Source organism: Dreissena polymorpha, chromosome 5 (assembly GCF_020536995.1).
Source record: "Dreissena polymorpha isolate Duluth1 chromosome 5, UMN_Dpol_1.0, whole genome shotgun sequence".
In the NCBI taxonomy this organism is placed as follows: Eukaryota; Metazoa; Mollusca; class Bivalvia; order Myida; family Dreissenidae; genus Dreissena; species Dreissena polymorpha.
Window position 1 is genome coordinate 22,658,361 of NC_068359.1, and position 22,950 is coordinate 22,681,310.

Genomic DNA, 22,950 nt, shown 5'->3' on the forward strand with positions numbered 1-22,950 from the left:
ATTTTCTCTTTAAGTTGTCGTTTGTACATTGAATTATACAGGGAAATTATTAAGTATAATGTGACCCCAAGCTTTACCGCCAAGTGTCAAGTTCACTTCGTGTAGTCTCTTACATTCAAGGTCACACAACCCCAAACCGGAACTCCTGTTTTTAGGGTTACATGCAGTCAGTTTGATACTTAGCACACATTGTTCAGTGCATGCTGCATAGGATTTGTAAAATACATTGCAAATGGAATGGTTTGGTATCAATTTGAAGGTATATTTGTAAGCAATAAGAAAAAAAGCCATTTTTGTGCTCTACTTTTTTGTTGATGGTTTCCGGCTTCGAAAGTAGGTCATACTATTTGAGCCCAAAATGGTCGACTGCACAGCTGTCAAAACCGGTGTGCCTGTTCTAAGGTGAATATTTTGAGTTACAACGTATAGAATTAAAGGACATTCTTTTTTTCAAATGAGTATGCATTTATCTTTCCAATTATGTATGATGATATAGTGGGTCATTGCTTGATCATGGTAAAAATTGATATCGAACTTCAACTAATTTATATGTAATATAGAAGGAAATTAATTGCGCATGCGTAACCTCAAATAAAACTGTGAGTTTGGAGTACACGACAATCTTTCTCCAACCACACGTACCAATAAATATTCCAAAACCAAGGCCTGGCAAGTGTCATTAAAGAAAAGTTGGTCTTTAAAAATGGGTGTTAATTTATTCATAGAATATATCACAGTTTTTTCGTCGTTGATACATCTAGATGAAGCAATCAGCGTGGAACGAAAACTTGTCCTCATTTACACTTGACAATAATTACAATATATATGAAGAAAGGCAAAAAAGCAAGTGCTCCCCGACGGGGAATCGAACCCCGGTCTCCCGCGTGACAGGCGGGGATACTCACCACTATACTATCGAGGAAGCTGATAATGGACATCGATATCAAACCACAGATAATTGCAAGCACAGAGCATTCGGCCAGCGAGGCATATTTCTACTACATACTTGACATGTGAAGTTCAAGCTTCCCAAGTGGTCTAGTGGTTAGGATTCCACGCTCTCACCGTGGCGGCCGGGGTTCGATTCCCCGCTTGGGAATTCTCTTTTGAAAAGTTATGTTTATGTTGTAAAATAAGGCGCATTTTCAGAATCTTGTAACAGTATTAATAGTTGACATTATTTTCTCGTGAACAACATTTCACCGAAACAAGTTCGAACGTGTGGCTGTGAAAAGATGCGACGGACCGGAAATTTTAAGTCCCCGTAGCGCAGTGAATAGCGCGCTGGACTTCTAATCCAGAGGTCGCGGGTTCGAATCCCACCGGGAATGATTTGTCTGTAGTATAGACCTTTCAGAAAAGGTATGCTTATGTGGGTGTCTATGTGCACAATGCAGCATTTATTTTCTCTTTAAGTTGTCGTTTGAACATTGAATTATACAGGGAAATTATTAAGTATAATGTGACCCCAAGCTTTACCACCAAGTGTCAAGTTCACATTCAAGTAAAACTGTAAGTTTGGAATACACGACAATCTTTCTCCAACCACACGTACCAATAAATATTCCAAAATCAAGGCCTGGCAAGTGTCATTAAAGAAAAGTTGGTCTTTAAAAATGGGTGTTAATTTATTCATAGAATATAACACAGTTTTTTCGTTCTAATCCAGAGGTCGCGGGTTCGAATCCCACCGGGAATGATTTGTCTGTAGTTTAGACCTTTCAGAAAAGGTATGCTTATGTGGGTCTCTATGTGCACAATGCAGCATTTATTTTCTCTTTAAGTTGTCGTTTGAACATTGAATTATACAGGGAAATTATTAAGTATAATGTGACCCCAAGCTTTACCACCAAGTGTCAAGTTCACTTCGTGTAGTCTCTTACATTCAAGTAAAACTGTAAGTTTGGAGTACACGACAATCTTTCTCCAACCACACGTACCAATAAATATTCCAAAATCAAGGCCTGGCAAGTGTCATTAAAGAAAAGTTGGTCTTTAAAAATGGGTGTTAATTTATTCATAGAATATATCACAGTTTTTTCGTCGTTGATACATCTAGATGAAGCAATCAGCGTGGAACGAAAACTTGTCCTCATTTACACTTGACAATAATCACAATATATATGAAGAAAGGCAAAAAAGCAAGTGCTCCCCGACGGGGAATCGAACCCCGGTCTCCCGCGTGACAGGCGGGGATACTCACCACTATACTATCGAGGAAGCTGATAATGGCATAATGTGACCCCAAGCTTTACCGCCAAGTGTCAAGTTCACTTCGTGTAGTCTCTTACATTCAAGGTCACACAACCCCAAACCGGAACTCCTGTTTTTAGGGTTACATGCAGTCAGTTTGATACTTAGCACACATTGTTCAGTGCATGCTGCATAGGATTTGTAAAATACATTGCAAATGGAATGGTTTGGTATCAATTTGAAGGTATATTTGTAAGCAATAAGAAAAAAAGCCATTTTTGTGCTCTACTTTTTCTGTTGATGGTTTCCGGCTTCGAAAGTAGGTCATACTATTTGAGCCCAAAATGGTCGCCTGCACAGCTGTCAAAACCGGTGTGCCTGTTCTAAGGTGAATATTTTGAGTTACAACGTATAGAATTAAAGGACATCCTTTTTTCAAATGAGTATGCATTTATCTTTCCAATTATGTATGATGATATAGTGGGTCATTGCTTGATCATGGTAAAAATTGATATCGAACTTCAACTAATTTATATGTAATATAGAAGGAAATTAATTGCGCATGCGTAACCTCAAGTAAAACTGTGAGTTTGGAGTACACGACAATCTTTCTCCAACCACACGTACCAATAAATATTCCAAAATCAAGGCCTGGCAAGTGTCATTAAAGAAAAGTTGGTCTTTAAAAATGGGTGTTAATTTATTCATAGAATATAACACAGTTTTTTCGTCGTTGATACATCTAGATGAAGCAATCAGCGTGGAACGAAAACTTGTCCTCATTTACACTTGACAATAATTACAATATATATGAAGAAAGGCAAAAAAGCAAGTGCTCCCCGACGGGGAATCGAACCCCGGTCTCCCGCGTGACAGGCGGGGATACTCACCACTATACTATCGAGGAAGCTGATAATGGACATCGATATCAAACCACAGATAATTGCAAGCACAGAGCATTCGGCCAGCGAGGCATATTTCTACTACATACTTGACATGTGAAGTTCAAGCTTCCCAAGTGGTCTAGTGGTTAGGATTCCACGCTCTCACCGTGGCGGCCGGGGTTCGATTCCCCGCTTGGGAATTCTCTTTTGCAAAGTTATGTTTATGTTGTAAAATAAGGCGCATTTTCAGAATCTTGTAACAGTATTAATAGTTGACATTATTTTCTCGTGAACAACATTTCACCGAAACAAGTTCGAACGTGTGGCTGTGAAAAGATGCGACGGACCGGAAATTGTAAGTCCCCGTAGCGCAGTGAATAGCGCGCTGGACTTCTAATCCAGAGGTCGCGGGTTCGAATCCCACCGGGAATGATTTGTCTGTAGTTTAGACCTTTCAGAAAAGGTATGCTTATGTGGGTGTCTATGTGCACAATCAAGGCCTGGCAAGTGTCATTAAAGAAAAGTTGGTCTTTAAAAATGGGTGTTAATTTATTCATAGAATATAACACAGTTTATTCGTTCTAATCCAGAGGTCGCGGGTTCGAATCCCACCGGGAATGATTTGTCTGTAGTTTAGACCTTTCAGAAAAGGTATGCTTATGTGGGTCTCTATGTGCACAATGCAGCATTTATTTTCTCTTTAAGTTGTCGTTTGAACATTGAATTATACAGGGAAATTATTAAGTATAATGTGACCCCAAGCTTTACCACCAAGTGTCAAGTTCACTTCGTGTAGTCTCTTACATTCAAGTAAAACTGTAAGTTTGGAGTACACGACAATCTTTCTCCAACCACACGTACCAATAAATATTCCAAAATCAAGGCCTGGCAAGTGTCATTAAAGAAAAGTTGGTCTTTAAAAATGGGTGTTAATTTATTCATAGAATATAACACAGTTTTTTCGTCGTTGATACATCTAGATGAAGCAATCAGCGTGGAACGAAAACTTGTCCTCATTTACACTTGACAATAATCACAATATATATGAAGAAAGGCAAAAAAGCAAGTGCTCCCCGACGGGGAATCGAACCCCGGTCTCCCGCGTGACAGGCGGGGATACTCACCACTATACTATCGAGGAAGCTGATAATGGACATCGATATCAAACCACAGATAATTGCAAGCACAGAGCATTCGGCCAGCGAGGCATATTTCTACTACATACTTGACATGTGAAGTTCAAGCTTCCCAAGTGGTCTAGTGGTTAGGATTCCACGCTCTCACCGTGGCGGCCGGGGTTCGATTCCCCGCTTGGGAATTCTCTTTTGCAAAGTTATGTTTATGTTGTAAAATAAGGCGCATTTTCAGAAGCTTGTAACAGTATTAATAGTTGACATTATTTGCTCGTGAACAATATTTCACCGAAACAAGTTCGAACGTGTGGCTGTGAAAAGATGCGACGGACCGGAAATTTTAAGTCCCCGTAGCGCAGTGAATAGCGCGCTGGACTTCTAATCCAGAGGTCGCGGGTTCGAATCCCACCGGGAATGATTTGTATGTAGTATAGACCTTTCAGAAAAGGTATGCTTAGTTGGGTCTCTATGTGCACAATGTAGCATTTATTTTCTCTTTAAGTTGTCGTTTGTACATTGAATTATACAGGAAAATTATTAAGTATAATGTGACCCCAAGCTTTACCGCCAAGTGTCAAGTTCACTTCGTGTAGTCTCTTACATTCAAGGTCACACAACCCCAAACCGGAACTCCTGTTTTTAGGGTTACATGCAGTCAGTTTGATACTTAGCACACATTGTTCAGTGCATGCTGCATTGGATTTGTAAAATACATTGCAAATGGAATGGTTTGGTATCAATTTGAAGGTATATTTGTAAGCAATAAGAAAAAAAGCCATTTTTGTGCTCTACTTTTTCTGTTGATGGTTTCCGGCTTCGAAAGTAGGTCATACTATTTGAGCCCAAAATTGTCGCCTGCACAGCTGTCAAAACCGGTGTGCCTGTTCTAAGGTGAATATTTTGAGTTACAACGTATAGAATTAAAGGACATCCTTTTTTCAAATGAGTATGCATTTATCTTTCCAATTATGTATGATGATATAGTGGGTCATTGCTTGATCATGGTAAAAATTGATATCGAACTTCAACTAATTTATATGTAATATAGAAGGAAATTAATTGCGCATGCGTAACCTCAAATAAAACTGTGAGTTTGGAGTACACGACAATCTTTCTCCAACCACACGTACCAATAAATATTCCAAAATCAAGGCCTGGCAAGTGTCATTAAAGAAAAGTTGGTCTTTAAAAATGGGTGTTAATTTATTCATAAAATATAACACAGTTTTTTCGTCGTTGATACATCTAGATGAAGCAATCAGCGTGGAACGAAAACTTGTCCTCATTTACACTTGACAATAATTACAATATATATGAAGAAAGGCAAAAAAGCAAGTGCTCCCCGACGGGGAATCGAACCCCGGTCTCCCGCGTGACAGGCGGGGATACTCACCACTATACTATCGAGGAAGCTGATAATGGACATCGATATCAAACCACAGATAATTGCAAGCACAGAGCATTCGGCCAGCGAGGCATATTTCTACTACATACTTGACATGTGAAGTTCAAGCTTCCCAAGTGGTCTAGTGGTTAGGATTCCACGCTCTCACCGTGGCGGCCGGGGTTCGATTCCCCGCTTGGGAATTCTCTTTTGCAAAGTTATGTTTATGTTGTAAAATAAGGCGCATTTTCAGAAGCTTGTAACAGTATTAATAGTTGACATTATTTGCTCGTGAACAATATTTCACCGAAACAAGTTCGAACGTGTGGCTGTGAAAAGATGCGACGGACCGGAAATTTTAAGTCCCCGTAGCGCAGTGAATAGCGCGCTGGACTTCTAATCCAGAGGTCGCGGGTTCGAATCCCACCGGGAATGATTTGTATGTAGTATAGACCTTTCAGAAAAGGTATGCTTATGTGGGTGTCTATGTGCACAATCAAGGCCTGGCAAGTGTCATTAAAGAAAAGTTGGTCTTTAAAAATGGGTGTTAATTTATTCATAGAATATAACACAGTTTATTCGTTCTAATCCAGAGGTCGCGGGTTCGAATCCCACCGGGAATGATTTGTCTGTAGTTTAGACCTTTCAGAAAAGGTATGCTTATGTGGGTCTCTATGTGCACAATGCAGCATTTATTTTCTCTTTAAGTTGTCGTTTGAACATTGAATTATACAGGGAAATTATTAAGTATAATGTGACCCCAAGCTTTACCACCAAGTGTCAAGTTCACTTCGTGTAGTCTCTTACATTCAAGTAAAACTGTAAGTTTGGAGTACACGACAATCTTTCTCCAACCACACGTACCAATAAATATTCCAAAATCAAGGCCTGGCAAGTGTCATTAAAGAAAAGTTGGTCTTTAAAAATGGGTGTTAATTTATTCATAGAATATAACACAGTTTTTTCGTCGTTGATACATCTAGATGAAGCAATCAGCGTGGAACGAAAACTTGTCCTCATTTACACTTGACAATAATCACAATATATATGAAGAAAGGCAAAAAAGCAAGTGCTCCCCGACGGGGAATCGAACCCCGGTCTCCCGCGTGACAGGCGGGGATACTCACCACTATACTATCGAGGAAGCTGATAATGGACATCGATATCAAACCACAGATAATTGCAAGCACAGAGCATTCGGCCAGCGAGGCATATTTCTACTACATACTTGACATGTGAAGTTCAAGCTTCCCAAGTGGTCTAGTGGTTAGGATTCCACGCTCTCACCGTGGCGGCCGGGGTTCGATTCCCCGCTTGGGAATTCTCTTTTGCAAAGTTATGTTTATGTTGTAAAATAAGGCGCATTTTCAGAAGCTTGTAACAGTATTAATAGTTGACATTATTTGCTCGTGAACAATATTTCACCGAAACAAGTTCGAACGTGTGGCTGTGAAAAGATGCGACGGACCGGAAATTTTAAGTCCCCGTAGCGCAGTGAATAGCGCGCTGGACTTCTAATCCAGAGGTCGCGGGTTCGAATCCCACCGGGAATGATTTGTATGTAGTATAGACCTTTCAGAAAAGGTATGCTTAGTTGGGTCTCTATGTGCACAATGTAGCATTTATTTTCTCTTTAAGTTGTCGTTTGTACATTGAATTATACAGGAAAATTATTAAGTATAATGTGACCCCAAGCTTTACCGCCAAGTGTCAAGTTCACTTCGTGTAGTCTCTTACATTCAAGGTCACACAACCCCAAACCGGAACTCCTGTTTTTAGGGTTACATGCAGTCAGTTTGATACTTAGCACACATTGTTCAGTGCATGCTGCATTGGATTTGTAAAATACATTGCAAATGGAATGGTTTGGTATCAATTTGAAGGTATATTTGTAAGCAATAAGAAAAAAAGCCATTTTTGTGCTCTACTTTTTCTGTTGATGGTTTCCGGCTTCGAAAGTAGGTCATACTATTTGAGCCCAAAATTGTCGCCTGCACAGCTGTCAAAACCGGTGTGCCTGTTCTAAGGTGAATATTTTGAGTTACAACGTATAGAATTAAAGGACATCCTTTTTTCAAATGAGTATGCATTTATCTTTCCAATTATGTATGATGATATAGTGGGTCATTGCTTGATCATGGTAAAAATTGATATCGAACTTCAACTAATTTATATGTAATATAGAAGGAAATTAATTGCGCATGCGTAACCTCAAATAAAACTGTGAGTTTGGAGTACACGACAATCTTTCTCCAACCACACGTACCAATAAATATTCCAAAATCAAGGCCTGGCAAGTGTCATTAAAGAAAAGTTGGTCTTTAAAAATGGGTGTTAATTTATTCATAAAATATAACACAGTTTTTTCGTCGTTGATACATCTAGATGAAGCAATCAGCGTGGAACGAAAACTTGTCCTCATTTACACTTGACAATAATTACAATATATATGAAGAAAGGCAAAAAAGCAAGTGCTCCCCGACGGGGAATCGAACTCCGGTCTCCCGCGTGACAGGCGGGGATACTCACCACTATACTATCGAGGAAGCTGATAATGGACATCGATATCAAACCACAGATAATTGCAAGCACAGAGCATTCGGCCAGCGAGGCATATTTCTACTACATACTTGACATGTGAAGTTCAAGCTTCCCAAGTGGTCTAGTGGTTAGGATGGTGTGGCTGTGAAAAGATGCGACGGACCGGAAATTTTAAGTCCCCGTAGCGCAGTGAATAGCGCGCTGGACTTCTAATCCAGAGGTCGCGGGTTCGAATCCCACCGAGAATGATTTGTATGTAGTATAGACCTTTCAGAAAAGGTATGCTTAGTTGGGTCTCTATGTGCACAATGTAGCATTTATTTTCTCTTTAAGTTGTCGTTTGTACATTGAATTATACAGGGAAATTATTAAGTAAAATGTGACCCCAAGCTTTACCGCCAAGTGTCAAGTTCACTTCGTGTAGTCTCTTACATTCAAGGTCACACAACCCCAAACCGGAACTCCTGTTTTTAGGGTTACATGCAGTCAGTTTGATACTTAGCACACATTGTTCAGTGCATGCTGCATAGGATTTGTAAAATACATTGCAAATGGAATGGTTTGGTATCAATTTGAAGGTATATTTGTAAGCAATAAGAAAAAAAGCCATTTTTGTGCTCTACTTTTTTGTTGATGGTTACCGGCTTCGAAAGTAGGTCATACTATTTGAGCCCAAAATGGTCGCCTGCACAGCTGTCAAAACCGGTGTGCCTGTTCTAAGGTGAATATTTTGAGTTACAACGTATAGTATTAAAGGACATTCTTTTTTTCAAATGAGTATGCATTTATCTTTCCAATTATGTATGATGATATAGTGGGTCATTGCTTGATCATGGTAAAAATTGATATCGAACTTCAACTAATTTATATGTAATATAGAAGAAAATTAATTGCGCATGCGTAACCTCAAATAAAACTGTGAGTTTGGAGTACACGACAATCTTTCTCCAACCACACGTACCAATAAATATTCCAAAACCAAGGCCTGGCAAGTGTCATTAAAGAAAAGTTGGTCTTTAAAAATGGGTGTTAATTGCAAGCACAGAGCATTTGGCCAGCGAGGCATATTTCTACTACATACTTGACATGTGAAGTTCAAGCTTCCCAAGTGGTCTAGTGGTTAGGATTCCACGCTCTCACCGTGGCGGCCGGGGTTCGATTCCCCGCTTGGGAATTCTCTTTTGAAAAGTTATGTTTATGTTGTAAAATAAGGCGCATTTTTAGAAGCTTGTAACAGTATTAATAGTTGACATTATTTGCTCGTGAACAACATTTCACCGAAACAAGTTCGAACGTCAGGCTGTGAAAAGATGCGACGGACCGGAAATTTTAAGTCCCCGTAGCGCAGTGAATAGCGCGCTGGACTTCTAATCCAGAGGTCGCGGGTTCGAATCCCACCGGGAATGATTTGTATGTAGTATAGACCTTTCAGAAAAGTTATGCTTATGTGGGTGTCTATGTGCACAATGTAGCATTTATTTTCTCTTAAAGTTGTCGTTTGAACATTGAATTATACAAGGAAATTATTTAGTATAATGTGACCCCAAGCTTAACCGCCAAGTGTCAAGTTCACTTCGTGTAGTCTCTTACATTCAAGTAAAACTGTAAGTTTGGAGTACACGACAATCTTTCTCCAACCACACGTACCAATAAATATTCCAAAACCAAGGCCTGGCAAGTGTCATTAAAGAAAAGTTGGTCTTTAAAAATGGGTTTTAATTTATTGATAAAATATAATACAGTTTTTTCGTCGTTGATACATCTAGATGAAGCAATCAGCGTGGAACGAAAACTGGTCCTCATTTACATTTGACAATAATTACAATATATATGAAGAAAGGCAAAAAGCAAGTGCTCCCCGACGGGGAATCGAACCCCGGTCTCCCGCGTGACAGGCGGGGATACTCACCACTATACTATCGAGGAAGCTGATAATGGACATCGATATCAAACCACAGATAATTGCAAGCACAGAGCATTTGGCCAGCGAGGCATATTTCTACTACATACTTGACATGTGAAGTTCAAGCTTCCCAAGTGGTCTAGTGGTTAGGATTCCACGCTCTCACCGTGGCGGCCGGGGTTCGATTCCCCGCTTGGGAATTCTCTTTTGAAAAGTTATGTTTATGTTGTAAAATAAGGCGCATTTTCAGAAGCTTGTAACAGTATTAATAGTTGACAATATTTGCTCGTGAACAACATTTCACCGAAACAAGTTCGAACGTGTGGCTGTGAAAAGATGCGACGGACCGGAAATTTTAAGTCCCCGTAGCGCAGTGAATAGCGCGCTGGACTTCTAATCCAGAGGTCGCGGGTTCGAATCCCACCGGGAATGATTTGTATGTAGTATAGACCTTTCAGAAAAGTTATGCTTATGTGGGTCTCTATGTGCACAATGTAGCATTTATTTTCTCTTTAAGTTGTCGTTTGAACATTGAATTATACAAGGAAATTATTTAGTATAATGTGACCCCAAGCTTAACCGCCAAGTGTCAAGTTCACTTCGTGTAGTCTCTTACATTCAAGTAAAACTGTAAGTTTGGAGTACACGACAATCTTTCTCCAACCACACGTACCAATAAATATTCCAAAATCAAGGCCTGGCAAGTACGTGCCATTAAAGAAAAGTTGGTCTTTAAAAATCTGTGTTAATTTATTCATAGAATATAACACAGTTTTTTCGTCGTTGATACATCTAGATGAAGCAATCAGCGTGGAACGAAAACTTGTCCTCAGTTACACTTGACAATTATTACAATATATATGAAGAAAGGCAAAAAAGCAAGTGCTCCCCGACAGGGAATCGAACTCCGGTCTCCCGCGTGACAGGCGGGGATACTCACCACTATACTATCGAGGAAGCTGATAATGGACATCGATATCAAACCACAGATAATTGCAAGCACAGAGCATTCGGCCAGCGAGGCATATTTCTACTACATACTTGACATGTAAAGTTCAAGCTTCCCAAGTGGTCTAGTGGTTAGGATTCCACGCTCTCACCGTGGCGGCCGGGGTTCGATTCCCCGCTTGGGAATTCTTTTTTGCAAAGTTATGTTTATGTTGTAAAATAAGGCGCATTTTCAGAATCTTGTAACAGTATTAATAGTTGACATTATTTTCTCGTGAACAACATTTCACCGAAACAAGTTCGAACGTGTGGCTGTGAAAAGATGCGACGGACCGGAAATTTTAAGTCCCCGTAGCGCAGTGAGTAGCGCGCTGGACTTCTAATCCAGAGGTCGCGGGTTCGAATCCCACCGGGAATGATTTGTCTGTAGTTTAGACCTTTCAGAAAAGGTATGCTTAGTTGGGTCTCTATGTGCACCAAGTGTCAAGTTCACTTCGTGTAGTCTCCTATATTTAAGTAAAACTGTAAGTTTGGAGTACACAACAATCTTTCTCCAACCACACGTACCAATAAATATTCCAAAATCAAGGCCTGGCAAGTGTCATTAAAGAAAAGTTGGTCTTTAAAAATGGGTGTTAATTTATTCATAGAATATAACACAGTTTTTTCGTCGTTGATACATCTAGATGAAGCAATCAGCGTGGAACGAAACGGCCGGGGTTCGCTTCCCCGCTTGGGAATTCTCTTTGCAAAGTTATGTTTATGTTGTAAAATAAGGCGCATTTTCAGAAGCTTGTAACAGTATTAATAGTTGACATTATTTGCTCGTGAACAATATTTCACCGAAACAAGTTCGAACGTGTGGCTGTGAAAAGATGCGACGGACCGGAAATTTTAAGTCCCCGTAGCGCAGTGAATAGCGCGCTGGACTTCTAATCCAGAGGTCGCGGGTTCGAATCCCACCGGGAATGATTTGTATGTAGTATAGACCTTTCAGAAAAGCTTGCTTAGTTGGGTCTCTATGTGCACAATGTAGCATTTATTTTCTCTTTAAGTTGTCGTTTGTACATTGAATTATACAGGGAAATTATTAAGTATAATGTGACCCCAAGCTTTACCGCCAAGTGTCAAGTTCACTTCGTGTAGTCTCTTACATTCAAGGTCACACAACCCCAAACCGGAACTCCTGTTTTTAGGGTTACATGCAGTCAGTTTGATACTTAGCACACATTGTTCAGTGCATGCTGGATAGGATTTGTAAAATACATTGCAAATGGAATGGTTTGGTATCAATTTGAAGGTATATTTGTAAGCAATAAGAAAAAAAGCCATTTTTGTGCTCTACTTTTTCTGTTGATGGTTTCCGGCTTCGAAAGTAGGTCATACTATTTGAGCCCAAAATGGTCGCCTGCACAGCTGTCAAAACCGGTGTGCCTGTTCTAAGGTGAATATTTTGAGTTACAACGTATAGAATTAAAGGACATCCTTTTTTCAAATGAGTATGCATTTATCTTTCCAATTATGTATGATGATATAGTGGGTCATTGCTTGATCATGGTAAAAATTGATATCGAACTTCAACTAATTTATATGTAATATAGAAGGAAATTAATTGCGCATGCGTAACCTCAAGTAAAACTGTGAGTTTGGAGTACACGACAATCTTTCTCCAACCACACGTACCAATAAATATTCCAAAATCAAGGCCTGGCAAGTGTCATTAAAGAAAAGTTGGTCTTTAAAAATGGGTGTTAATTTATTCATAGAATATAACACAGTTTTTTCGTCGTTGATACATCTAGATGAAGCAATCAGCGTGGAACGAAAACTTGTCCTCATTTACACTTGACAATAATTACAATATATATGAAGAAAGGCAAAAAAGCAAGTGCTCCCCGACGGGGAATCGAACCCCGGTCTCCCGCGTGACAGGCGGGGATACTCACCACTATACTATCGAGGAAGCTGATAATGGACATCGATATCAAACCACAGATAATTGCAAGCACAGAGCATTCGGCCAGCGAGGCATATTTCTACTACATACTTGACATGTGAAGTTCAAGCTTCCCAAGTGGTCTAGTGGTTAGGACGGTGTGGCTGTGAAAAGATGCGACGGACCGGAAATTTTAAGTCCCCGTAGCGCAGTGAATAGCGCGCTGGACTTCTAATCCAGAGGGTCGCGGGTTCGAATCCCACCGGGAATGATTTGTATCTAGTATAGACCTTTCAGAAAAGGTATGCTTAGTTGGGTCTCTATGTGCACAATGTAGCATTTATTTTCTCTTTAAGTTGTCGTTTGTACATTGAATTATACAGGGAAATTATTAAGTATAATGTGACCCCAAGCTTTACCGCCAAGTGTCAAGTTCACTTCGTGTAGTCTCTTACATTCAAGGTCACACAACCCCAAACCGGAACTCCTGTTTTTAGGGTTACATGCAGTCAGTTTGATACTTAGCACACATTGTTCAGTGCATGCTGCATAGTATTTGTAAAATACATTGCAAATGGAATGGTTTGGTATCAATTTGAAGGTATATTTGTAAGCAATAAGAAAAAAGCCATTTTTGTGCTCTACTTTTTTGTTGATGGTTTCCGGCTTCGAAAGTAGGTCATACTATTTGAGCCCAAAATGGTCGCCTGCACAGCTGTCAAAACCGGTGTGCCTGTTCTAAGGTGAATATTTTGAGTTACAACGTATAGAATTAAAGGACATTCTTTTTTTCAAATGAGTATGCATTTATCTTTCCAATTATGTATGATGATATAGTGGGTCATTGCTTGATCATGGTAAAAATTGATATCGAACTTCAACTAATTTATATGTAATATAGAAGGAAATTAATTGCGAATGCGTAACCTCAAATAAAACTGTGAGTTTGGAGTACACGACAATCTTTCTCCAACCACACGTACCAATAAATATTCCAAAACCAAGGCCTGGCAAGTGTCATTAAAGAAAAGTTGGTCTTTAAAAATGGGTGTTAATTTATTCATAGAATATAACACAGTTTTTTCGTCGTTGATACATCTAGATGAAGCAATCAGCGTGGAACGAAAACTTGTCCTCATTTACACTTGACAATAATTACAATATATATGAAGAAAGGCAAAAAAGCAAGTGCTCCCCGACGGGGAATCGAACCCCGGTCTCCCGCGTGACAGGCGGGGATACTCACCACTATACTATCGAGGAAGCTGATAATGGACATCGATATCAAACCACAGATAATTGCAAGCACATAGCATTCGGCCAGCGAGGCATATTTCTACTACATACTTGACATGTGAAGTTCAAGCTTCCCAAGTGGTCTAGTGGTTAGGATTCCACGCTCTCACCGTGGCGGCCGGGGTTCGATTCCCCGCTTGGGAATTCTCTTTTGCAAAGTTATGTTTATGTTGTAAAATAAGGCGCATTTTCAGAAGCTTGTAACAGTATTAATAGTTGACATTATTTGCTCGTGAACAACATTTCACCGAAACAAGTTCGAACGTGTGGCTGTGAAAAGATGCGACGGACCGGACATTTTAAGTCCCCGTAGCGCAGTGAATAGCGCGCTGGACTTCTAATCCAGAGGTCGCGGGTTCGAATCCCACCGGGAATGATTTGTATGTAGTATAGACCTTTCAGAAAAGGTATGCTTAGTTGGGTCTCTATGTGCACAATGTAGCATTTATTTTCTCTTTAAGTTGTCGTTTGTACATTGAATTATACAGGAAAATTATTAAGTATAATGTGACCCCAAGCTTTACCGCCAAGTGTCAAGTTCACTTCGTGTAGTCTCTTACATTCAAGGTCACACAACCCCAAACCGGAACTCCTGTTTTTAGGGTTACATGCAGTCAGTTTGATACTTAGCACACATTGTTCAGTGCATGCTGCATTGGATTTGTAAAATACATTGCAAATGGAATGGTTTGGTATCAATTTGAAGGTATATTTGTAAGCAATAAGAAAAAAAGCCATTTTTGTGCTCTACTTTTTCTGTTGATGGTTTCCGGCTTCGAAAGTAGGTCATACTATTTGAGCCCAAAATTGTCGCCTGCACAGCTGTCAAAACCGGTGTGCCTGTTCTAAGGTGAATATTTTGAGTTACAACGTATAGAATTAAAGGACATCCTTTTTTCAAATGAGTATGCATTTATCTTTCCAATTATGTATGATGATATAGTGGGTCATTGCTTGATCATGGTAAAAATTGATATCGAACTTCAACTAATTTATATGTAATATAGAAGGAAATTAATTGCGCATGCGTAACCTCAAATAAAACTGTGAGTTTGGAGTACACGACAATCTTTCTCCAACCACACGTACCAATAAATATTCCAAAATCAAGGCCTGGCAAGTGTCATTAAAGAAAAGTTGGTCTTTATAAATGGGTGTTAATTTATTCATAAAATATAACACAGTTTTTTCGTCGTTGATACATCTAGATGAAGCAATCAGCGTGGAACGAAAACTTGTCCTCATTTACACTTGACAATAATTACAATATATATGAAGAAAGGCAAAAAAGCAAGTGCTCCCCGACGGGGAATCGAACTCCGGTCTCCCGCGTGACAGGCGGGGATACTCACCACTATACTATCGAGGAAGCTGATAATGGACATCGATATCAAACCACAGATAATTGCAAGCACAGAGCATTCGGCCAGCGAGGCATATTTCTACTACATACTTGACATGTGAAGTTCAAGCTTCCCAAGTGGTCTAGTGGTTAGGATGGTGTGGCTGTGAAAAGATGCGACGGACCGGAAATTTTAAGTCCCCGTAGCGCAGTGAATAGCGCGCTGGACTTCTAATCCAGAGGTCGCGGGTTCGAATCCCACCGGAGAATGATTTGTATGTAGTATAGACCTTTCAGAAAAGGTATGCTTAGTTGGGTCTCTATGTGCACAATGTAGCATTTATTTTCTCTTTAAGATTGTCGTTTGTACATTGAATTATACAGGGAAATTATTAAGTATAATGTGACCCCAAGCTTTACCGCCAAGTGTCAAGTTCACTTCGTGTAGTCTCTTACATTCAAGGTCACACAACCCCAAACCGGAACTCCTGTTTTTAGGGTTACATGCAGTCAGTTTGATACTTAGCACACATTGTTCAGTGCATGCTGCATAGGATTTGTAAAATACATTGCAAATGGAATGGTTTGGTATCAATTTGAAGGTATATTTGTAAGCAATAAGAAAAAAAGCCATTTTTGTGCTCTACTTTTTCTGTTGATGGTTACCGGCTTCGAAAGTAGGTCATACTATTTGAGCCCAAAATGGTCGCCTGCACAGCTGTCAAAACCGGTGTGCCTGTTCTAAGGTGAATATTTTGAGTTACAACGTATAGAATTAAAGGACATCCTTTTTTCAAATGAGTATGCATTTATCTTTCCAATTATGTATGATGATATAGTGGGTCATTGCTTGATCATGGTAAAAATTGATATCGAACTTCAACTAATTTATATGTAATATAGAAGGAAATTAATTGCGCATGCGTAACCTCAAATAAAACTGTGAGTTTGGAGTACACGACAATCTTTCTCCAACCACACGTACCAATAAATATTCCAAAATCAAGGCCTGGCAAGTGTCATTAAAGCAAAGTTGGTCTTTAAAAATGGGTGTTAATTTATTCATAGAATATAACACAGTTTTTTCGTCGTTGATACATCTAGATGAAGCAATCAGCGTGGAACGAAAACTTGTCCTCATTTACACTTGACAATAATTACAATATATATGAAGAAAGGCAAAAAAGCAAGTGCTCCCCGACGGGGAATCGAACCCCGGTCTCCCGCGTGACAGGCGGGGATACTCACCACTATACTATCGAGGAAGCTGATAATGGACATCGATATCAAACCACAGATAATTGCAAGCACAGAGCATTCGGCCAGCGAGGCATATTTCTACTACATACTTGACATGTGAAGTTCAAGCTTCCCAAGTGGTCTAGTGGTTAGGATTCCACGCTCTCACCGTGGCGGCCGGGGTTCGATTCCCCGCTTGGGAATTCTCTTTTGCAAAGTTATGTTTATGTTGTAAAATAAGGCGCATTTTCAGAATCTTGTAACAGTATTAATAGTTGACATTATTTTCTCGTGAACAACATTTCACCGAAACAAGTTCGAACGTGTGGCTGTGAAAAGATGCGACGGACCGGAAATTTTAAGTCCCCGTAGCGCAGTGAATAGCGCGCTGGACTTCTAATCCAGAGGTCGCGGGTTCGAATCCCACCGGGAATGATTTGTCTGTAGTTTAGACCTTTCAGAAAAGGTATGCTTATGTGGGTGTCTATGTGCACAATCAAGGCCTGGCAAGTGTCATTAAAGAAAAGTTGGTCTTTAAAAATGGGTGTTAATTTATTCATAGAATATAACACAGTTTATTCGTTCTAATCCAGAGGTCGCGGGTTCGAATCCCACCGGGAATGATTTGTCTGTAGTTTAGACCTTTCAGAAAAGGTATGCTTATGTGGGTCTCTATGTGCACAATGCAGCATTTATTTTCTCTTTAAGTTGTCGTTTGAACATTGAATTATACAGGGAAATTATTAAGTATAATGTGACCCCAAGCTTTACCACCAAGTGTCAAGTTCACTTCGTGTAGTCTCTTACATTCAAGTAAAACTGTAAGTTTGGAGTACACGACAATCTTTCTCCAACGTACCAATAAATATTCCAAAATCAAGGCCTGGCAAGTGTCATTAAAGAAAAGTTGGTCTTTAAAAATGGGTGTTAATTTATTCATAGAATATAACACAGTTTTTTCGTCGTTGATACATCTAGATGAAGCAATCAGCGTGGAACGAAAACTTGTCCTCATTTACACTTGACAATAATCACAATATATATGAAGAAAGGCAAAAAAGCAAGTGCTCCCCGACGGGGAATCGAACCCCGGTCTCCCGCGTGACAGGCGGGGATACTCACCACTATACTATCGAGGAAGCTGATAATGGACATCGATATCAAACCACAGATAATTGCAAGCACAGAGCATTCGGCCAGCGAGGCATATTTCTACTACATACTTGACATGTGAAGTTCAAGCTTCCCAAGTGGTCTAGTGGTTAGGATTCCACGCTCTCACCGTGGCGGCCGGGGTTCGATTCCCCGCTTGGGAATTCTCTTTTGCAAAGTTATGTTTATGTTGTAAAATAAGGCGCATTTTCAGAAGCTTGTAACAGTATTAATAGTTGACATTATTTGCTCGTGAACAATATTTCACCGAAACAAGTTCGAACGTGTGGCTGTGAAAAGATGCGACGGACCGGAAATTTTAAGTCCCCGTAGCGCAGTGAATAGCGCGCTGGACTTCTAATCCAGAGGTCGCGGGTTCGAATCCCACCGGGAATGATTTGTATGTAGTATAGACCTTTCAGAAAAGGTATGCTTAGTTGGGTCTCTATGTGCACAATGTAGCATTTATTTTCTCTTTAAGTTGTCGTTTGTACATTGAATTATACGGGAAAATTATTAAGTATAATGTGACCCCAAGCTTTACCGCCAAGTGTCAAGTTCACTTCGTGTAGTCTCTTACATTCAAGGTCACACAACCCCAAACCGGAACTCCTGTTTTTAGGGTTACATGCAGTCAGTTTGATACTTAGCACACATTGTTCAGTGCATGCTGCATTGGATTTGTAAAATACATTGCAAATGGAATGGTTTGGTATCAATTTGAAGGTATATTTGTAAGCAATAAGAAAAAAAGCCATTTTTGTGCTCTACTTTTTCTGTTGATGGTTTCCGGCTTCGAAAGTAGGTCATACTATTTGAGCCCAAATTGTCGCCTGCACAGCTGTCAAAACGGTGTGTGCCTGTTCTAAGGTGAATATTTTGAGTTACAACGTATAGAATTAAAGGACATCCTTTTTTTCAAATGAGTATGCATTTATCTTTCCAATTATGTATGATGATATAGTGGGTCATTGCTTGATCATGGTAAAAATTGATATCGAACTTCAACTAATTTATATGTAATATAGAAGGAAATTAATTGCGCATGCGTAACCTCAAATAAAACTGTGAGTTTGGAGTACACGACAATCTTTCTCCAACCACACGTACCAATAAATATTCCAAAATCAAGGCCCTGGCAAGTGTCATTAAGAAAAGTTGGTCTTTAAAAATGGGTGTTAATTTATTCATAAAATATAACACAGTTTTTTCGTCGTTGATACAACTAGATGAAGCAATCAGCGTGGAACGAAAACTTGTCCTCATTTACACTTGACAATAATTACAATATATATGAAGAAAGGCAAAAAGCAAGTGCTCCCCGACGGGGAATCGAACTCCGGTCTCCCGCGTGACAGGCGGGGATACTCACCACTATACTATCGAGGAAGCTGATAATGGACATCGATATCAAACCACAGATAATTGCAAGCACAGAGCATTCGGCCAGCGAGGCATATTTTCTACTACATACTTGACATGTGAAGTTCAAGCTTCCCAAGTGGTCTAGTGGTTAGGATGGTGTGGCTGTGAAAAGATGCGACGGACCGGAAATTTTAAGTCCCCGTAGCGCAGTGAATAGCGCGCTGGACTTCTAATCCAGAGGTCGCGGGTTCGAATCCCACCGAGAATGATTTGTATGTAGTATAGACCTTTCAGAAAAGGTATGCTTAGTTGGGTCTCTATGTGCACAATGTAGCATTTATTTTCTCTTTAAGTTGTCGTTTGTACATTGAATTATACAGGGAAATTATTAAGTATAATGTGACCCCAAGCTTTACCGCCAAGTGTCAAGTTCACTTCGTGTAGTCTCTTACATTCAAGGTCACACAACCCCAAACCGGAACTCCTGTTTTTAGGGTTACATGCAGTCAGTTTGATACTTAGCACACATTGTTCAGTGCATGCTGCATAGGATTTGTAAAATACATTGCAAATGGAATGGTTTGGTATCAATTTGAAGGTATATTTGTAAGCAATAAGAAAAAAAGCCATTTTTGTGCTCTACTTTTTTGTTGATGGTTTCCGGCTTCGAAAGTAGGTCATACTATTTGAGCCCAAAATGGTCGACTGCACAGCTGTCAAAACCGGTGTGCCTGTTCTAAGGTGAATATTTTGAGTTACAACGTATAGAATTAAAGGACATTCTTTTTTTCAAATGAGTATGCATTTATCTTTCCAATTATGTATGATGATATAGTGATTGCTTGATCATGGTAAAAATTGATATCGAACTTCAACTAATTTATATGTAATATAGAAGGAAATTAATTGCGCATGCGTAACCTCAAATAAAACTGTGAGTTTGGAGTACACGACAATCTTTCTCCAACCACACGTACCAATAAATATTCCAAAACCAAGGCCTGGCAAGTGTCATTAAAGAAAAGTTGGTCTTTAAAAATGGGTGTTAATTTATTCATAGAATATAACACAGTTTTTTCGTCGTTGATACATCTAGATGAAGCAATCAGCGTGGAACGAAAACTTGTCCTCATTTACACTTGACAATAATTACAATATATATGAAGAAAGGCAAAAAAGCAAGTGCTCCCCGACGGGGAATCGAACCCCGGTCTCCCGCGTGACAGGCGGGGATACTCACCACTATACTATCGAGGAAGCTGATAATGGACATCGATATCAAACCACAGATAATTGCAAGCACAGAGCATTCGGCCAGCGAGGCATATTTCTACTACATACTTGACATGTGAAGTTCAAGCTTCCCAAGTGGTCTAGTGGTTAGGATTCCACGCTCTCACCGTGGCGGCCGGGGTTCGATTCCCCGCTTGGGAATTCTCTTTTGCAAAGTTATGTTTATGTTGTAAAATAAGGCGCATTTTCAGAAGCTTGTAACAGTATTAATAGTTGACATTATTTGCTCGTGAACAATATTTCACCGAAACAAGTTCGAACGTGTGGCTGTGAAAAGATGCGACGGACCGGAAATTTTAAGTCCCCGTAGCGCAGTGAATAGCGCGCTGGACTTCTAATCCAGAGGTCGCGGGTTCGAATCCCACCGGGAATGATTTGTATGTAGTATAGACCTTTCAGAAAAGGTATGCTTAGTTGGGTCTCTATGTGCACAATGTAGCATTTATTTTCTCTTTAAGTTGTCGTTTGTACATTGAATTATACAGGAAAATTATTAAGTATAATGTGACCCCAAGCTTTACCGCCAAGTGTCAAGTTCACTTGCAAAAAAGCAAGTGCTCCCCGACGGGGAATCGAACCCCGGTCTCCCGCGTGACAGGCGGAGATACTCACCACTATACTATCGAGGAAGCTAATAATGGACATCGATATCAAACCACAGATAATTGCAAGCACAGAGCATTCGGCCAGCGAGGCATATTTCTACTACATACTTGACATGTGAAGTTCAAGCTTCCCAAGTGGTCTAGTGGTTAGGATTCCACGCTCTCACCGTGGCGGCCGGGGTTCGATTCCCCGCTTGGGAATTCTCTTTTGCAAAGTTATGTTTATGTTGTAAAATAAGGCGCATTTTCAGAATCTTGTAACAGTATTAATAGTTGACATTATTTTCTCGTGAACAACATTTCACCGAAACAAGTTCGAACGTGTGGCTGTGAAAAGATGCGACGGACCGGAAATTTTAAGTCCCCGTAGCGCAGTGAATAGCGCGCTGGACTTCTAATCCAGAGGTCGCGGGTTCGAATCCCACCGGGAATGATTTGTCTGTAGTTTAGACCTTTCAGAAAAGGTATGCTTATGTGGGTGTCTATGTGCACAATCAAGGCCTGGCAAGTGTCATTAAAGAAAAGTTGGTCTTTAAAAATGGGTGTTAATTTATTCATAGAATATAACACAGTTTATTCGTTCTAATCCAGAGGTCGCGGGTTCGAATCCCACCGGGAATGATTTGTCTGTAGTTTAGACCTTTCAGAAAAGGTATGCTTATGTGGGTCTCTATGTGCACAATGCAGCATTTATTTTCTCTTTAAGTTGTCGTTTGAACATTGAATTATACAGGGAAATTATTAAGTATAATGTGACCCCAAGCTTTACCACCAAGTGTCAAGTTCTCTTCGTGTAGTCTCTTACATTCAAGTAAAACTGTAAGTTTGGAGTACACGACAATCTTTCTCCAACGTACCAATAAATATTCCAAAATCAAGGCCTGGCAAGTGTCATTAAAGAAAAGTTGGTCTTTAAAAATGGGTGTTAATTTATTCATAGAATATAACACAGTTTTTTCGTCGTTGATACATCTAGATGAAGCAATCAGCGTGGAACGAAAACTTGTCCTCATTTACACTCGACAATAATCACAATATATATGAAGAAAGGCAAAAAAGCAAGTGCTCCCCGACGGGGAATCGAACCCCGGTCTCCCGCGTGACAGGCGGGGATACTCACCACTATACTATCGAGGAAGCTGATAATGGACATCGATATCAAACCACAGATAATTGCAAGCACAGAGCATTCGGCCAGCGAGGCATATTTCTACTACATACTTGACATGTGAAGTTCAAGCTTCCCAAGTGGTCTAGTGGTTAGGATTCCACGCTCTCACCGTGGCGGCCGGGGTTCGATTCCCCGCTTGGGAATTCTCTTTTGCAAAGTTATGTTTATGTTGTAAATAAGGCGCATTTTCAGAAGCTTGTAACAGTATTAATAGTTGACATTATTTGCTCGTGAACAATATTTCACCGAAACAAGTTCGAACGTGTGGCTGTGAAAAGATGCGACGGACCGGAAATTTTAAGTCCCCGTAGCGCAGTGAATAGCGCGCTGGACTTCTAATCCATAGGTCGCGGGTTCGAATCCCACCGGGAATGATTTGTATGTAGTATAGACCTTTCAGAAAAGGTATGCTTAGTTGGGTCTCTATGTGCACAATGTAGCATTTATTTTCTCTTTAAGTTGTCGTTTGTACATTGAATTATACGGGAAAATTATTAAGTATAATGTGACCCCAAGCTTTACCGCCAAGTGTCAAGTTCACTTCGTGTAGTCTCTTACATTCAAG

The 22,950-nt window shown here is 40.0% G+C and overlaps 51 non-coding genes across 51 annotated transcripts; 33 read left to right on the top strand and 18 right to left on the bottom strand.

Annotated features, from left to right (window-relative positions):
- Positions 1 to 850: 850 nt before the first annotated feature.
- Trnad-guc (transfer RNA aspartic acid (anticodon GUC)) lies at positions 851 to 922 on the bottom strand. Its single transcript has one exon. It is a non-coding gene; the product is annotated as a tRNA-Asp (tRNA).
- Positions 923 to 1,027: 105 nt separating this feature from the next.
- On the top strand, positions 1,028 to 1,099 carry Trnae-cuc (transfer RNA glutamic acid (anticodon CUC)). Its single transcript has one exon. It is a non-coding gene; the product is annotated as a tRNA-Glu (tRNA).
- A 159-nt stretch (positions 1,100 to 1,258) lies between these two features.
- Trnar-ucu (transfer RNA arginine (anticodon UCU)) lies at positions 1,259 to 1,331 on the top strand. The gene has a single exon. It is a non-coding gene; the product is annotated as a tRNA-Arg (tRNA).
- Positions 1,332 to 2,148: 817 nt separating this feature from the next.
- On the bottom strand, positions 2,149 to 2,220 carry Trnad-guc (transfer RNA aspartic acid (anticodon GUC)). Its single transcript has one exon. It is a non-coding gene; the product is annotated as a tRNA-Asp (tRNA).
- Positions 2,221 to 3,028: 808 nt separating this feature from the next.
- Trnad-guc (transfer RNA aspartic acid (anticodon GUC)) lies at positions 3,029 to 3,100 on the bottom strand. Its single transcript has one exon. It is a non-coding gene; the product is annotated as a tRNA-Asp (tRNA).
- Positions 3,101 to 3,205: 105 nt separating this feature from the next.
- Trnae-cuc (transfer RNA glutamic acid (anticodon CUC)) lies at positions 3,206 to 3,277 on the top strand. The gene has a single exon. It is a non-coding gene; the product is annotated as a tRNA-Glu (tRNA).
- Positions 3,278 to 3,436: 159 nt separating this feature from the next.
- Trnar-ucu (transfer RNA arginine (anticodon UCU)) lies at positions 3,437 to 3,509 on the top strand. The gene has a single exon. It is a non-coding gene; the product is annotated as a tRNA-Arg (tRNA).
- A 637-nt stretch (positions 3,510 to 4,146) lies between these two features.
- Positions 4,147 to 4,218, bottom strand: Trnad-guc (transfer RNA aspartic acid (anticodon GUC)). Its single transcript has one exon. It is a non-coding gene; the product is annotated as a tRNA-Asp (tRNA).
- Positions 4,219 to 4,323: 105 nt separating this feature from the next.
- On the top strand, positions 4,324 to 4,395 carry Trnae-cuc (transfer RNA glutamic acid (anticodon CUC)). The gene has a single exon. It is a non-coding gene; the product is annotated as a tRNA-Glu (tRNA).
- A 159-nt stretch (positions 4,396 to 4,554) lies between these two features.
- Positions 4,555 to 4,627, top strand: Trnar-ucu (transfer RNA arginine (anticodon UCU)). The gene has a single exon. It is a non-coding gene; the product is annotated as a tRNA-Arg (tRNA).
- Positions 4,628 to 5,548: 921 nt separating this feature from the next.
- On the bottom strand, positions 5,549 to 5,620 carry Trnad-guc (transfer RNA aspartic acid (anticodon GUC)). Its single transcript has one exon. It is a non-coding gene; the product is annotated as a tRNA-Asp (tRNA).
- A 105-nt stretch (positions 5,621 to 5,725) lies between these two features.
- On the top strand, positions 5,726 to 5,797 carry Trnae-cuc (transfer RNA glutamic acid (anticodon CUC)). Its single transcript has one exon. It is a non-coding gene; the product is annotated as a tRNA-Glu (tRNA).
- A 159-nt stretch (positions 5,798 to 5,956) lies between these two features.
- On the top strand, positions 5,957 to 6,029 carry Trnar-ucu (transfer RNA arginine (anticodon UCU)). Its single transcript has one exon. It is a non-coding gene; the product is annotated as a tRNA-Arg (tRNA).
- A 637-nt stretch (positions 6,030 to 6,666) lies between these two features.
- Trnad-guc (transfer RNA aspartic acid (anticodon GUC)) lies at positions 6,667 to 6,738 on the bottom strand. The gene has a single exon. It is a non-coding gene; the product is annotated as a tRNA-Asp (tRNA).
- Positions 6,739 to 6,843: 105 nt separating this feature from the next.
- Trnae-cuc (transfer RNA glutamic acid (anticodon CUC)) lies at positions 6,844 to 6,915 on the top strand. Its single transcript has one exon. It is a non-coding gene; the product is annotated as a tRNA-Glu (tRNA).
- A 159-nt stretch (positions 6,916 to 7,074) lies between these two features.
- Positions 7,075 to 7,147, top strand: Trnar-ucu (transfer RNA arginine (anticodon UCU)). Its single transcript has one exon. It is a non-coding gene; the product is annotated as a tRNA-Arg (tRNA).
- Positions 7,148 to 8,068: 921 nt separating this feature from the next.
- Trnad-guc (transfer RNA aspartic acid (anticodon GUC)) lies at positions 8,069 to 8,140 on the bottom strand. Its single transcript has one exon. It is a non-coding gene; the product is annotated as a tRNA-Asp (tRNA).
- A 170-nt stretch (positions 8,141 to 8,310) lies between these two features.
- Trnar-ucu (transfer RNA arginine (anticodon UCU)) lies at positions 8,311 to 8,383 on the top strand. Its single transcript has one exon. It is a non-coding gene; the product is annotated as a tRNA-Arg (tRNA).
- Positions 8,384 to 9,237: 854 nt separating this feature from the next.
- On the top strand, positions 9,238 to 9,309 carry Trnae-cuc (transfer RNA glutamic acid (anticodon CUC)). The gene has a single exon. It is a non-coding gene; the product is annotated as a tRNA-Glu (tRNA).
- Positions 9,310 to 9,468: 159 nt separating this feature from the next.
- Positions 9,469 to 9,541, top strand: Trnar-ucu (transfer RNA arginine (anticodon UCU)). Its single transcript has one exon. It is a non-coding gene; the product is annotated as a tRNA-Arg (tRNA).
- A 448-nt stretch (positions 9,542 to 9,989) lies between these two features.
- On the bottom strand, positions 9,990 to 10,061 carry Trnad-guc (transfer RNA aspartic acid (anticodon GUC)). Its single transcript has one exon. It is a non-coding gene; the product is annotated as a tRNA-Asp (tRNA).
- Positions 10,062 to 10,166: 105 nt separating this feature from the next.
- Positions 10,167 to 10,238, top strand: Trnae-cuc (transfer RNA glutamic acid (anticodon CUC)). Its single transcript has one exon. It is a non-coding gene; the product is annotated as a tRNA-Glu (tRNA).
- Positions 10,239 to 10,397: 159 nt separating this feature from the next.
- Positions 10,398 to 10,470, top strand: Trnar-ucu (transfer RNA arginine (anticodon UCU)). Its single transcript has one exon. It is a non-coding gene; the product is annotated as a tRNA-Arg (tRNA).
- A 453-nt stretch (positions 10,471 to 10,923) lies between these two features.
- Positions 10,924 to 10,995, bottom strand: Trnad-guc (transfer RNA aspartic acid (anticodon GUC)). Its single transcript has one exon. It is a non-coding gene; the product is annotated as a tRNA-Asp (tRNA).
- A 105-nt stretch (positions 10,996 to 11,100) lies between these two features.
- Trnae-cuc (transfer RNA glutamic acid (anticodon CUC)) lies at positions 11,101 to 11,172 on the top strand. Its single transcript has one exon. It is a non-coding gene; the product is annotated as a tRNA-Glu (tRNA).
- Positions 11,173 to 11,331: 159 nt separating this feature from the next.
- Trnar-ucu (transfer RNA arginine (anticodon UCU)) lies at positions 11,332 to 11,404 on the top strand. Its single transcript has one exon. It is a non-coding gene; the product is annotated as a tRNA-Arg (tRNA).
- A 480-nt stretch (positions 11,405 to 11,884) lies between these two features.
- Positions 11,885 to 11,957, top strand: Trnar-ucu (transfer RNA arginine (anticodon UCU)). The gene has a single exon. It is a non-coding gene; the product is annotated as a tRNA-Arg (tRNA).
- A 920-nt stretch (positions 11,958 to 12,877) lies between these two features.
- Positions 12,878 to 12,949, bottom strand: Trnad-guc (transfer RNA aspartic acid (anticodon GUC)). Its single transcript has one exon. It is a non-coding gene; the product is annotated as a tRNA-Asp (tRNA).
- Positions 12,950 to 13,119: 170 nt separating this feature from the next.
- Trnar-ucu (transfer RNA arginine (anticodon UCU)) lies at positions 13,120 to 13,193 on the top strand. Its single transcript has one exon. It is a non-coding gene; the product is annotated as a tRNA-Arg (tRNA).
- Positions 13,194 to 14,113: 920 nt separating this feature from the next.
- On the bottom strand, positions 14,114 to 14,185 carry Trnad-guc (transfer RNA aspartic acid (anticodon GUC)). Its single transcript has one exon. It is a non-coding gene; the product is annotated as a tRNA-Asp (tRNA).
- Positions 14,186 to 14,290: 105 nt separating this feature from the next.
- Trnae-cuc (transfer RNA glutamic acid (anticodon CUC)) lies at positions 14,291 to 14,362 on the top strand. Its single transcript has one exon. It is a non-coding gene; the product is annotated as a tRNA-Glu (tRNA).
- Positions 14,363 to 14,521: 159 nt separating this feature from the next.
- On the top strand, positions 14,522 to 14,594 carry Trnar-ucu (transfer RNA arginine (anticodon UCU)). The gene has a single exon. It is a non-coding gene; the product is annotated as a tRNA-Arg (tRNA).
- A 921-nt stretch (positions 14,595 to 15,515) lies between these two features.
- On the bottom strand, positions 15,516 to 15,587 carry Trnad-guc (transfer RNA aspartic acid (anticodon GUC)). The gene has a single exon. It is a non-coding gene; the product is annotated as a tRNA-Asp (tRNA).
- A 170-nt stretch (positions 15,588 to 15,757) lies between these two features.
- Trnar-ucu (transfer RNA arginine (anticodon UCU)) lies at positions 15,758 to 15,830 on the top strand. The gene has a single exon. It is a non-coding gene; the product is annotated as a tRNA-Arg (tRNA).
- Positions 15,831 to 16,753: 923 nt separating this feature from the next.
- Trnad-guc (transfer RNA aspartic acid (anticodon GUC)) lies at positions 16,754 to 16,825 on the bottom strand. Its single transcript has one exon. It is a non-coding gene; the product is annotated as a tRNA-Asp (tRNA).
- Positions 16,826 to 16,930: 105 nt separating this feature from the next.
- On the top strand, positions 16,931 to 17,002 carry Trnae-cuc (transfer RNA glutamic acid (anticodon CUC)). Its single transcript has one exon. It is a non-coding gene; the product is annotated as a tRNA-Glu (tRNA).
- Positions 17,003 to 17,161: 159 nt separating this feature from the next.
- Trnar-ucu (transfer RNA arginine (anticodon UCU)) lies at positions 17,162 to 17,234 on the top strand. The gene has a single exon. It is a non-coding gene; the product is annotated as a tRNA-Arg (tRNA).
- A 632-nt stretch (positions 17,235 to 17,866) lies between these two features.
- Positions 17,867 to 17,938, bottom strand: Trnad-guc (transfer RNA aspartic acid (anticodon GUC)). Its single transcript has one exon. It is a non-coding gene; the product is annotated as a tRNA-Asp (tRNA).
- Positions 17,939 to 18,043: 105 nt separating this feature from the next.
- On the top strand, positions 18,044 to 18,115 carry Trnae-cuc (transfer RNA glutamic acid (anticodon CUC)). Its single transcript has one exon. It is a non-coding gene; the product is annotated as a tRNA-Glu (tRNA).
- Positions 18,116 to 18,274: 159 nt separating this feature from the next.
- On the top strand, positions 18,275 to 18,347 carry Trnar-ucu (transfer RNA arginine (anticodon UCU)). Its single transcript has one exon. It is a non-coding gene; the product is annotated as a tRNA-Arg (tRNA).
- A 921-nt stretch (positions 18,348 to 19,268) lies between these two features.
- Trnad-guc (transfer RNA aspartic acid (anticodon GUC)) lies at positions 19,269 to 19,340 on the bottom strand. Its single transcript has one exon. It is a non-coding gene; the product is annotated as a tRNA-Asp (tRNA).
- Positions 19,341 to 19,511: 171 nt separating this feature from the next.
- Trnar-ucu (transfer RNA arginine (anticodon UCU)) lies at positions 19,512 to 19,584 on the top strand. The gene has a single exon. It is a non-coding gene; the product is annotated as a tRNA-Arg (tRNA).
- A 917-nt stretch (positions 19,585 to 20,501) lies between these two features.
- Trnad-guc (transfer RNA aspartic acid (anticodon GUC)) lies at positions 20,502 to 20,573 on the bottom strand. Its single transcript has one exon. It is a non-coding gene; the product is annotated as a tRNA-Asp (tRNA).
- Positions 20,574 to 20,678: 105 nt separating this feature from the next.
- Positions 20,679 to 20,750, top strand: Trnae-cuc (transfer RNA glutamic acid (anticodon CUC)). Its single transcript has one exon. It is a non-coding gene; the product is annotated as a tRNA-Glu (tRNA).
- A 159-nt stretch (positions 20,751 to 20,909) lies between these two features.
- Trnar-ucu (transfer RNA arginine (anticodon UCU)) lies at positions 20,910 to 20,982 on the top strand. The gene has a single exon. It is a non-coding gene; the product is annotated as a tRNA-Arg (tRNA).
- Positions 20,983 to 21,166: 184 nt separating this feature from the next.
- On the bottom strand, positions 21,167 to 21,238 carry Trnad-guc (transfer RNA aspartic acid (anticodon GUC)). Its single transcript has one exon. It is a non-coding gene; the product is annotated as a tRNA-Asp (tRNA).
- A 105-nt stretch (positions 21,239 to 21,343) lies between these two features.
- Trnae-cuc (transfer RNA glutamic acid (anticodon CUC)) lies at positions 21,344 to 21,415 on the top strand. The gene has a single exon. It is a non-coding gene; the product is annotated as a tRNA-Glu (tRNA).
- A 159-nt stretch (positions 21,416 to 21,574) lies between these two features.
- Trnar-ucu (transfer RNA arginine (anticodon UCU)) lies at positions 21,575 to 21,647 on the top strand. Its single transcript has one exon. It is a non-coding gene; the product is annotated as a tRNA-Arg (tRNA).
- Positions 21,648 to 22,279: 632 nt separating this feature from the next.
- On the bottom strand, positions 22,280 to 22,351 carry Trnad-guc (transfer RNA aspartic acid (anticodon GUC)). Its single transcript has one exon. It is a non-coding gene; the product is annotated as a tRNA-Asp (tRNA).
- Positions 22,352 to 22,456: 105 nt separating this feature from the next.
- Positions 22,457 to 22,528, top strand: Trnae-cuc (transfer RNA glutamic acid (anticodon CUC)). The gene has a single exon. It is a non-coding gene; the product is annotated as a tRNA-Glu (tRNA).
- A 158-nt stretch (positions 22,529 to 22,686) lies between these two features.
- On the top strand, positions 22,687 to 22,759 carry Trnar-ucu (transfer RNA arginine (anticodon UCU)). The gene has a single exon. It is a non-coding gene; the product is annotated as a tRNA-Arg (tRNA).
- Positions 22,760 to 22,950: the final 191 nt, after the last annotated feature.